The sequence below is a fragment of the Muscardinus avellanarius genome (assembly GCF_963383645.1).
Source record: "Muscardinus avellanarius genome assembly, chromosome: 2".
Lineage (NCBI taxonomy): Eukaryota > Metazoa > Chordata > Mammalia > Rodentia > Gliridae > Muscardinus > Muscardinus avellanarius.
The window spans coordinates 151,879,167-151,891,988 of record NC_137787.1 but is presented as its reverse complement, the minus strand read 5'-3'; the positions used below and the strand labels follow the sequence as shown (position 1 = coordinate 151,891,988).

Sequence of the window (12,822 nt, the reverse complement as noted above, 5' to 3'; positions counted from 1 at the left end):
CAGTGTTTCTTGTTCAAGCATCCAAAACTTCTCATAATTATTGGTTTCCAGGCAAAAAGAACACGTACATGCTTACTGAAAAACAAGTAGTTCAGTTATTCATTTCATATAAATGATAAGAGAATGATAATTTCACAGCCTGTTAAAATTAATAATTTGATAAAAAACAAATGATAGAATTGAAATATATTTAGTTTTTGTAAGGGAAGTGTTAACTTCAAACTAAAAGCAGCTACTCTAAGTCCAAAAGCTAAGGCAAACAACACAACCGAAAATACCTAAATTATATGAAAAAGAAATTCACAGATTACTACTAATGGCTAACATTCAACCACAATCTTATTCCCATCAAAAGTTACAGAATTAAGCTGGTAGTGGCAGTACAGGCTTGTAATCCCAGCATTTGTGAGGCTGAGAAAGGAGGATTATGGTTCACGGACAGCCTCAGCTACTTAGTGAGGCCCTTTGCAACTCAGTGAAATCCTGTTTCAAAATAAAGAATAAAAAATAGGGCTGGGGGTAGCTCGGATGTAGAACACCCCAGAGTTCCATTCCAATTACTGCAAAAACAATTATAAAATTAAAAGAAAAATGTTAAAAACAAATATTTTGAGTTATTAAATTGAGAAATTATTAAACTTAGAAAAATTCTGAAGAATGGCAATATAAATAGTCTCTACAGCCAGAAAGAATCTGGAAATGCGTTCACTTTTTTGTGTTGCTGATAGAAATATAGGCTTTCAAGAAATACTTGGAGGAAAAATGATAATATGTATTCAAAATAGAATTTCAATCTTTTTTGATCAATGATCACACTTTTGAGAATTTACTTCTTAGTGAGAGTGCTACCCAACGTAGTGAGAATGTGCACAGTGATATTTAAAATTTAAATTTATATTGACTGGCGTCTGGCTGCCACTCTCACAGACTTTGCAGTACATTGAGCTCCATAGAGACAGCGCCCGGGCGAGTGAGAGCCCAGTAGGCACTGGGCGACTCTGTGCTTCGTGGAGGAAAAACAACTAAACACGAGCAAAGGAGATCCGAAGAAGCTGAGAGGTGAGATGTCATCATATGCATTCTTTATGCAGACTTGCCGGGAGGACCATGAGAAGCACACAGATGCTTCAGTCAACTTCTCAGAGTTTCCTAAGAAGTGCTCAGAGAGGTAGAAGACCATGTTTGCTAAAGAGAAAGGGGAATTTGAAGACATGGCAAAGGCGGACAAATCCCATTATGAAAGAGAAATGAAAACCTATCTCCTTTTTAAAGGGGAGACAGAAAAAGAAGTTCAAGGATCCCAATGCACCCAAGAGGCCTCTTCTTGTTCTCGTCTCAGTTTCACCCCCAAATTAGAGGAGAACATTCTGGTCTGTCTATTGGTGATGCTGCAAAGAAGCTGTGAGAGTGTGAACCAACATTGCTGCAGGTGCCAAGCAGCCTTCTGAGAAGAAAGCTGCTAAGCTAAAGGAAAAATATGAAAAGGATATTGCTGCCTACCGAGCTAAAGGAAAACCCGGTGCAGCAAAAAAGGGAGTTGTCAAGGCTGAGAAGAGCAAGAAAAAGAAAGAGGAGGAGAGCACGAGGAAGAAGAGGAGGAAGATGAAGAAGATGATGATGAATATGCTGCTTCTAGTGCAGTTTTTTTTTCTTGTCTATAAAGCATTTAAACCCCCTGTACACAACTCACTTCTTTCAAAGAAAAAAAATTGAAATGTAAGGCTGTGTAAGATTTGTCTTTAAACTGTACAGTGTCTTTTTTTGTATAGTTAACACACTGCTGAATATGACTTTAGACAGCCCTGTCCTGGTGGTATTTTTAATAGCCACTAACCTTGCATGGTACAGTATGCGGGTTGTGAATTGGTATGGAAATTTAAAGCAGCTTCTTGATGGTGCACAGCACAAATTAGTTATATGTGGGGGCAGTATTTTTTTCATCTTCAATTGTCTCTGATGCAGCTTATATTAAATAATTATTGTTCTGTTAACTGAATACCACTCTGTAATTGCAAAAAGAAAGTTGCAGCTGTTTTTGTTGACAGTCTGAATGCTTCTAAGTAAATGAAATTTTTATTAAAAAACAGATTTATAGTGACCAAATGTATAAATATTTAAATTAAATTTAAACTCAAACAACTCAATAACATGAGTTATGTAAATAACTACCATCTATATAACATATCAATATTTTTCATTGATATTAATAACCAATAAAACTATAATTTTTATATATGTTCTATATATGTTCTTCAGAGAAACAAAATGATTAAGAAGCACACACACATCCACCCACCTACACACACACACACACACACACACACACACACACACACGAAACTGCTCTACATGAAGGAGACCCAGAGGCCCATAATCTGAGATCTTGAAAACCAGGAAGTCATTGGTTTAAATCTGAGGACCCAGGAGCTTAGAGGTCTGAGCATAGAAGATAAATTGCATATCTAAAAGAGAGTAAATTCACCTTAACTCTGTCTTTTCATTTCATATGAGTCCCCCAACAAATTAGCTAATAGCTACCTGCATTCTTGAGGATTATTTTGTTTATGAATTCAAATGTTAATTATCTTCCAGAAACAATTTTACAGACAGGCCCTAAAATAAAGTTTTGCCAGTTATCTGAGCACCTCTTAACCTCCTCAAGTTGACACATAAAGTTAGGTATCAGACTCTGAAAAAAATGTACTACAACCATTCTGTGAAATATTATAATATGTTAAAAGGAATGAGTTAACACTACATCTGTTGTCCAAGAAGTGTATCCATGTAAAGGCAAATGAAAAAGTCGCAGAACGATGTACGTGATAATTTGCTATTAAAAATAAAAAAAACAAAACCAAATATCATGGGCAAGCTGTAAAAAGACAGAAGAAAAAAATTTTTCTGTCACTTTCAGTGTTTTGTACTGATATTTTGCTTCAGCTCAAACCATTCTGATAGGGACCTGTGAAATTTGACATCTACTATATTCTGCAAATTTATAAACTAACATTTCAATTTCCGATACTGTATTTATGTTATTTCTTTTCCTCACTCTTACTTCCTTTATGATTGATTTTTGTCTTATTAACAGCTGTTTCCTTTATCCTCTTTCACATTGGTCTATCAGCTTCTTTTTATCACCATTTCTATTGATTTTAAACCTAAGACATAATGCCCATTATTTTAAGCACCCTCCTTCTAGAACCTTCAGTTGTTATAATCTACTTTCTTATATACCTTCTTCCTGCAAAATATAATTTTCAATCTACGTAGATGACAAGTTTTGCCATTTCTAAACAACTATGAAGTAAATGAAGCCTTGTCATGGCTTGAAATCCACAGTTTTTAAACTTTGATAAAATATTTAAGATGTTTATTAACCACTTTTCTTGTGCTTGCTCAGTTATTTTTCTCTTGGCCCATATCTGTCACCTCAGGTTCTTAACTCTACCATTTTTTAAAATTTTCTTTTTCAGTAAATGATGACATTAATCAAGAGTTCTTCAACTTCCTCTTTCCTTCCCACAAATGAACCATTTGTTTGCATTTGTTCTTTCCATCCCCTCCTGTTCTATTAAAAAAAAAAGTGTTACTCCTCCATCCATTCTTCTTCCATCTAGGAATAATAATCAATCTGAAAGCATCTGTCCTTCCTCATCTGGGACCAAGGATACACACGTGTCCCCTCTCTTTTAATTTTAGCAACTTGGTTTGTCTTGACTTCTTTGACACTGCTACCTCCTAGCTTTTAGCCTCTCCATTCCCCACCACTTTTTGCCCACTTTTTGTTTCATAGATGGTTTTCTACGTTTGAACTTTAAACTTTATAAAACTAGAAATTAAATACATCTTTCTAAGCCATCAGAGGACTTGAGATACAAATAATATTTGTAACACAAAATAAACCCACCTGAAAAATGCTTTCTGAAGACACAAAACTGTGATAAGACATGCTGCATGACTGAAAAATCTCTGGAAGATAAATGAAAGAAAGATTAATTAGAATTAATTCACATTTCAATGTCAAAGGGTTGTCTCTGTAGAAAAAATGATGAAGATTTTTCAAACAGTTAAATTATAAGTTAAAATCTTCATAGCAGCACAGTTTGCAATAGCCAAAATATGGAACCAACCCAGATCTCCATCAACAGATGAATGGATAGCAAAACTGTGGGAAATACACACAATGGAATTCTATTCAGCTATAAAGAAGAACAAAATTATATCATTTGCAGGAAGATGGAAAGCCCTGGAGAACATTATGTTAAGTGAGATCAGCCAAGCACAGGAGAAGGTACATATATTTCCTCTAATATGCCCAAACTAGGAAACACAAAGGATACCAGTGGGACTCCAGATAATGGAGGGGAAATATCAGCAAAGTTTGAATGGAAAGATAGGAGAGGAGGAAGGCTGATCTTGATTAATGAGAGTCTACATCTAAATATGTGTAAATTTATGAATATGACATGGTTAACCTGGACAACCATTGGTGGGAGGGGGGAAGGGAAAATGGGGGCGGGGGAGAGGGCACCAAATATAGTTTAAATATATACTATTTATGTTCAATAAAAATTGTTAAAAGAAAAAAAAATCTTCTAAAAGACAGATATGAATCAAGTTTTTTAAAAAATATATGATAGATACCCCATAAAATAACAGAAAGTTGCAATCAAGCATTCTCTTTACTGCAGTGTTATCACATTTATGAAAATAATTGTTTTGTTGAGGTAAATTTATATTATTTACTCTGGAAGCTGTTTTTGTAAGTCATACATATAAAATTATAGAACCTATATCAGCTTTACACCGTGTTATGTTCAGTATAGTTCAAGTTGTAAAGAATAATTACAGCACTGCCTTAGCAGGATTGTAAATGTATAATGAGGACAAAGCAGAAGCTTTCAGTAACACAGAAGTATTCAACATCAACTATCCAGCTTGAACCCAATTAAAAGGTTCCATTGTACTCCTGACTCACTTCATCAAACTAATCCTAGAAAATGAACACTAAATATAAAGACCTACAAATCTTTACCAACATTAATTCTGGAAAAACCTGCAAAAGTGTAATTTTTTATTGTTCTTTAGGGCCTATGATACAAAACTTAGTGGATTGAGAAACACACAGCAATTTGACTAATGAGCACAGTACCACACATCTGTATTCTCAGTACTGGGACAGCTGAAACAGGAGGTTCACAGATTTGAGGTCTGAAGGTCTTAGCAAAATTCTCTACCACCTACTGAGACTCCCTTTCAAAATGAAAAGTCTGGGGATATAGTTCATAGGTAGAATATCCCTAGATTTAAACCCAGAAATAAAAACGGAATGGCTGACTTGATATGAAGCCGTTGCCTGTGACTTACATTTTGTTTTACTTGTAACTTGAAGCAATGTCTTCAGTATGTCTTGCTTTTTAATTATGATACAATGACAATGTAAATACAGACTAACCAATGGAAGCCCTTATGTCTTTTGAATCCTTCTAGTAGTATCTAATTGCATTTTTTTTCTTTAGTTCATGTTCACAATGTGTTAGGTACTAAATTTTTCTATGCTCAGCATGAGCATCCCTATGCTTCTAATCCTGCTTCTAGACACAAGATGGATCATTAGCTAATAACAGCATTAGACTGTAATGTTCACTATAGAGCAAGACAAAAAATGAAGGCCATAACTACAAATAAGAAACAACTAAAACATCTCATTAATGATATAGTCAATAAAACACTTAGCAGTATGGACAGTAGGTTTAAGTTATTCAAAATGCATGAATCAGCCATTTGTTTTACATCAATAGTCAAAGAATAGATGAGCACCAAAACCAAAATAGATCAAATCATTTTCAGAATTAAAAATCTCAAAGGAACATTAAAAAGATAAATTTATTTTAGAAAACTATGTTCTTAAAAGCCTATATACATATAAAAGTGAAATGTGTATATGCATGTGTTTTTGCTATTATTTAAAAGTTAGAGTCTTTGAACTTTCTATTATAATTGGATTTAAAGGTTTAGAAAACTAGCTTCTTGTAGAAGCTACTCCACATCTTACATATGAATGACTCAGTGGGCTGAGCAGGTGAAGTAATCATGCCCCTGCCTTCTGAGCAGGTGACTGGAGCTCTTTAGGAATATGGATCATATTAGTGTTCGAAACAAATGGAGCTTGATCACTCAAATATTGTGAAATCTCTCAAAATTCTTTATTTAGACAATATTAGAAAAAATTATTATATTTGTTACGTCTTATTGCAATGCGTAATTTTGGGATTTTATCTCAAATCTGGAGGGCATATTTTCCTCTTATAGTGTGTGTGTATGTATGAGTGTGTGTGTGTGTGTGTGTGTGTGTGTGTGTGTGTGTGTGCTAAATCTCATTTTCCTGAGCCACCTCTCTTCTATGTTCAACTACTTATACTCACACAAACTGCTTTTTATATACAAGTGTTTCTGAGACTTGGCACCTACACTGAGAAAATATGCACCATATGAAAATTAAAGGAAAACCAACGTAGCTTATGCATACTCATTACTGAGGCTTAGTTATATACCTTTCCATATTGTTAAAGATAGGATTTTTTCATAGCCCCTAATATATACCTACACATTTGCTCAAAAGATGATCCATTCTAGAAACAGGGGACAAATCTATCTACCTCTATAGATTTACAAATGTTAGATTTGGAAGAGAATTGAATGATGGTGAACCAGATTTTGTCTCTTTTGTCCATAAGAAAATAGTCCCTTTTTAAAAATTTTTAAATATATATGAAATGGGTATGTCTCATTGAAATGTAAGCTAATATACTCTTAACTACCAACATGTGGTATCCTATCCTAGTTACAGTTTTATTTTATATGGTTTCAATTATCTGAGGTCAAGCATGAAAAATAAATATTAAATGAGATATTTTGAAAATATATAATTCTTGAGTCTTAAATCACCTATTATTCTGAATTGCATGATAAGTATTACACCATCCTGGTCCATCATATCCAGGTTATGAATCAACCCTTTATCTACTGTATGCACATTGTCTATGCTACTCTCTGATAACTTAGTACCTATCTTCGTCATCAGATTGACTATCATGACATTGGAGGGCTTATTTTCAAACAACCTTTATTTTACTTAGTTATGTCTCCAAAGTGAAAGAGCAGTGATGTTGTCAATTTGGATATGCCAAAGAGAAGTAAGGGAAAAAATATATATATATTTATATATAGTATATTAAGCTGGTTAAGATATGGTTAAAATGTATCTCTAACATGTGAAATGGAAGAACAAATAAATTCAGTATAGTGTAGCTACTAACACAGTGTTGTATGTGCTGAGCCAAGATGGAAAAGATCTTTTGTTTTAGGGTTTGGTACTATTTGTAGTTTCAGGCATCCATTGGAGATCTTGGAACACATCCCATATGAATAAGCATAAGGATTACTGTAAAGTGTAGAAAAACAAGTTATATTAGATACAAACAGAAAATTACATATATATTTAGACCAAGATAGAGAGGTAAAGAGATAGATACATTAACCCAGTATATAAATAAATTTTTCCTGTTTCAGTTTCAGATAAAGCATGGGCATCATCAATACTGAATATTTAAAAAAATCAATATAGACTAGTTTGGGACTTTGTAAAAAGAATATTAGCCCAAATTGATTACTGATTCTTGATCCCAACACCCACGTAGTGGATATAAAAGAGGTTGGATAAAGAGCAAGACTGCACCAAATATATCTTTATAACAGCTGTGTTGTAAGGGCTTATGTTCTGGAGAAATAATATGACAGAAAGGGCAGGCTTCGATATGTCCCTGCTGCATTGCAATGAACACAGCACAGTTGTTTCTGCCTCCACCTGGGAAATCTAGAGAGGGAACAAGAGAAACAGAGTGGCTACTTAAATTAGCAGCTGAGTGGGGAAGAACACTGCAGTTGGGAAGGGCATATGCTCCTAGAGGACCAATATCTCTCTGGATTCAGATTGTGTTTTAAACATTGGACAAATCTACAAAGTAGAAAGCCACTTTATGGAAGTATACAGTGGCAACTCCCCATCCCTTAACATGCCTTGCTCCAACTGCTTCTGCTTGTTGTTTTCACAGATCTGTGCACAATGAATGAGTTTGGAGGGAGACTTAAGAGAGAGACAATGCCACTCTCTCCTCCTGCCATAGGCCAGCAAGCGATGTGTCACAAAAGAGAAGGGGCAGACCTCATTTTATTTATTTGTTTGTTTGTTTGTTTATTTATTTTCTGGTACTAGAATTGAATGCCCAGAAACATCCTAACCTTGATATATGCCCACAGTCGTATTTTATTCTTTATTTTGAAACAGGGTCTCACTGAGTTGCAGAGGGCCTCACAAATTGGTGAGGCTGGCTGTGAACCTGCAATTCTCCTGTCTCAACCTCCAAAGTACTAGGATTACAAGCATGTGCCACCACGTCTGGCAGCAGACCTCATTTTAAATCAGGTGTGATGTTTGGTTCACTATGAAGACTAGAAGCAAGTAACCACTGAATTGATAATATATTCTTTTTTGTCTGGGGATGGAACCCAGGGGCATTCAATCTCCTATTTTTTATTCTTTATTTTAAAACAGGGTCTCTGATTTAGGGGTGGCAATTTCATATCTTGATTATGGTGATTACATGATTATATATATTTGTCAAAAAAAGTCACTGACATGTATACCTTTAAAAAAAGGTTAAACTGGTAATTTGTTGTCTATTTAAGTTATACCTTAACAAACCTAACCCCCCAAAAAAATCTACTCTGAACTAAACCATTGGAAATGGTTTCTCTGGAAGATAATAAAGATATTGTTTTATCCTAAAAAAAAAATATATATATATATATATATATATATATATATATATATATATATATGTTGCAACGTCTACTCATAGTTCTGTAAATTTCTATTTAAAATAAAGAAATTTTATAATAAAAAATAAAATAAAACAGGGTCTCACTAAGTTGCGGAGGGCCTCACTAAGTAGCTGGGGCTGGCTGCGAACCGCAATCCTCCAGTCTCAGCCTCCTGAATGCTGGGATTACAAATGTGCGCCGCCATAATATGTTATTTCTAAAGCAACTATGAGACATTTTATAATAGCAGTGAGCCCAAAAGGATAAAGGTAGAACTTCATCATTGAACAGATTTTTAAAACACAACAGGAGAGAACCATGAAGATGCATTCTGATTATATTCACAAGTCCAGATTGTTCAAAGCACAATATACAAACAACTTGTGCTTTCAAGCTCAAAAATGCAGAAGTATATATGTTCAGAAGACACAAAATTTACAGGAGTCCACTGGACTCAAATGTGTGGTGAACAAACTGTTGTTTTATTGCTTGAACCTTATTTGTAACTCAGCCTCATCTCTAAAACTGGTGTACAACATATGATGGTCAACTAATAGGCTTTCTTGCTTATTTATTCAGGTGATACAACTCAGTCTTTTAAAAGTCAATTGGCATTTCATAATTCCTCCTCCTTTTCCTGCCCTTATTTGTTTTGTTTGGGTCACATGCTCCTAACCCTTCTGCTTCTGCTGTCCAAGTATGTATGTGAACAAATATCCCCTCCAGTGACCAGTTTAAACACTGCCCATTCTTCTTTCTGGGATCACAGACCCTTTAGAACTTAGAGTTCATTGGTCTACTCCTAGCCAAACTTCCCTCTTGCTTCTGTGAGACACAAACATCCACTGAGTGCTCATTTCTAGCTTGGAGCAGAAAGTAGCAGGAGCTACTTTCTCAAGTCCCTGGCCAGCTGCCAGTCCTATAGTACAGTGTAAACCGGATATTAGTGAAAGGAGGTATCCATGGATTTTGCTATGGTTTATATGTATGTACCCCTCCGAAACTCATAACATTAATACCCAGTGTAACCAGATTAAGAGGAGAGCCTTTTTCAGAGTAACCTCTTCATAAGGGACCCACTTATGAAGGAAAGGCTATTCTTATAAAAGGGTTTGAGGTGCTGGAGTACCATCACGGGAGGATTATAGCAACAAAGTGCCATCTTGCAAGCAGAAAGCAGCCCTCACTAGACTCTGAATCTCCTGTGCCTTGTACTGGAACTTGCCAGCCTCTTGAAGTTTAAGAAATATATTTTAATTGTTTATAAAATGTGTAGTCCATAGTATTTTCTTATAGCTATACAAATAAACTAAAATAGATATTAATCTCTGACTCCTAGGCAAAAAAGATAGACATAGTTTTCAAAAGTATCTAGGGTCCCTTTGTATATCCCACTTAAGATTTCATTCCCAGTATGGGACAAAATAGAGAAAACTTTACGTTCAGATAGTGATGAAAACATTTTAAGTTGATTAAATTTTGTTTTAATTAAATACAAATATAAGATACATAAAGTGATTTATGAATAATACACAAAATAAAATCATTCTATTTTAAAATAGATAAATAGCAAAAAGTTATACAAATTATATACTATTTGAATATATTAATGTGTATAATACAAGTATTTTTTTCAAGGAGTTTAAACTTGTAAAAATCATATATATATATATATATATAATATAGATATAAATTAGCTCACATATAAGTGTGTGTGTATGTGTGTGTAGTACTACATTTATATAATATGTATCATTAAAATATTTTATGCCTAGCATTGTGGCATATGGCTGTAATCCCAGTATCTGGGGAGGTTGAGACAGGAGAGTCATAGGTTCAAGACCAACTTCAACAAGTTGATGAAACATGGAAACTTAGACCTTGTTTCAAAATAAAAATGGCTACTGGTAGAGTTTGGAGGTAGAATACTTTTGGTTCAGCCTGTAGTGCCTCCCCAAAAGAGAAATATTTCTGACACATTATATAGGAATGAAATTGGGTTTCCTTTATAACGATAGTCAATAAAATATATCAAATTCAATAAAAATTAAAACTCTATCACTGAGATAAATAATTGAAAAATTATAGTAAATGGAAGAAATAATATGATTACAACATTGCCATTTTTATTAAGAAGGCAATTTTTGTTTGTTTGCAAACATAAAAAATTAGGCCACAAATCAAAATAAATACAAACTGTGTTCTAATTTTGTGTACATGTATGTGTCAGTTATGTATATGTATATAAAGTTATATATACTTTACACATAAGTATGATCAACTGTGGTACAGTGAATGGGCTCTCTTCTGGGGTCACTCAGTCTGTCTTTCTTTCCTTTCACTAGCCCATGTTTAATGATCTTCTCTTTCCTAATCTTCGAGAATATCCAGTAGATTCTTGCCTAGTGTTTTTGTTCAAATTCTAAGGCAAGGATATGGATAATCTGAAATCACCATGGATAACCGACATGGAAGTTTTAAGAAAGGGGAGGTGATGTACTAGGAAAATGTGATCAGAATCAGAATCACTGTTTTTGTTTACTTGGAGGGGTTGTGCAGCCTGGGGAGAGTAACAAGGAAAGTGGTGATTGCCAATTTCCTAACAAACATGCCAATGATGGATTTCTTGGCAAACGCTTTAAGATATTATCTATAAAATGTATTTGGTTTGTTTAGGATTGCTTAGGGTGAGCAGATATAGAATAACAGAATACAAGAATTTTTAGTGCATACCTCCCTGGAGAAAGTCATGTAATACTCTGAGTACAAAATGAAGCCATCTCCATCCTGTGTATGCAACCTGGATATATATTACTTGGAAGCTTAATATAGTATATTGGTCAAGTATGTCCTAATATGACAATGGCTCACTGATCTCAAACCTTTAGTCTCCACGTAACTTCTAGTTAGTTATGTCCTTGATTTAATTAGGGAAGGTTAGTAATGGTTGAAGCTATAACTCATGTGAATCAGACTTGATGATTTGATAATTTCTCTTATCCCATCTATAATTTATTTGAGTTTGAAATATAGAATATATTATGTAGTTCTATTTCACTGCACTTAGTATGATTAAAAAGCAGTGCTAAATTTTATTGTTTTTACATAATGAAGGAGTTACATAGTTTTCTAAAAATGAAAAGTATTGTACTTTATTGAATATTTATTATAAAATAAATAATATTATTCAATAATTTTGTTTTTTGGGTTTTCTTAAACTATATTTATTTCTCAAATGAATTTTATTTTTGAGAAGCAGCAAACCAACTAAAAAGTTTATCAATAGGCATGAACACATATATTCTTCACTCTGACTCATTAAGTATTAAAATTCTAAATGTTTACTTTCTCTCTCTCTCTCTCTCTCTATATATATATATATATATATATATATATATACTTTATTTTGCTGATTTATTTAAAAGTAAAAGTTGTCATTTTATTATCCTTTGCCTTAAAATATTTCTTCATGTATGTCTTAAAATTATTGTCAATATAGTAATACTATCAATATTATACCTAAAAAATTAACATTTCATACAATAATAATATTTTTATATAATCTATATTTATATTTCCCAAATTTCTCATCATATTTTCATGGTGCTGCTCTGCTAGTGAGTTTAGAGAACTATCTCACTTGTGGATGACAGAACTCATACTTAATTCAAACAAGTAAACTCTAAAAAAAATGTACTGGCTCACTCATCTGAAAAGATAGGGATTTTTAATTGGGTAGAACTCTTATCTATGGGCTGAGTATCATCAAGTCTCCTCTTCAACTTCATCTTTTCATTTTACTCTATTATTTTTTTAAAATTTTATGCAGGATTTTTGAGGTTATGAAAATATTACTTACATCATTCTGATAGTTTGAGTTTAAAAGAAAAGAATGCTTCTCACCTAAGAACTCCAGTAATCATCTCAAGGATTTAT

General features: G+C 33.6%; 1 pseudogene across 1 annotated transcript; it reads left to right on the top strand.

Annotated features, from left to right (window-relative positions):
* Positions 1-1,040: 1,040 nt before the first annotated feature.
* Positions 1,041-1,661, top strand: LOC308258849 (putative high mobility group protein B1-like 1; annotated as a pseudogene). Its single transcript has one exon. The product of its transcript is annotated as a putative high mobility group protein B1-like 1 (transcript).
* The last annotated feature ends 11,161 nt before the right edge of the window (positions 1,662-12,822 follow it).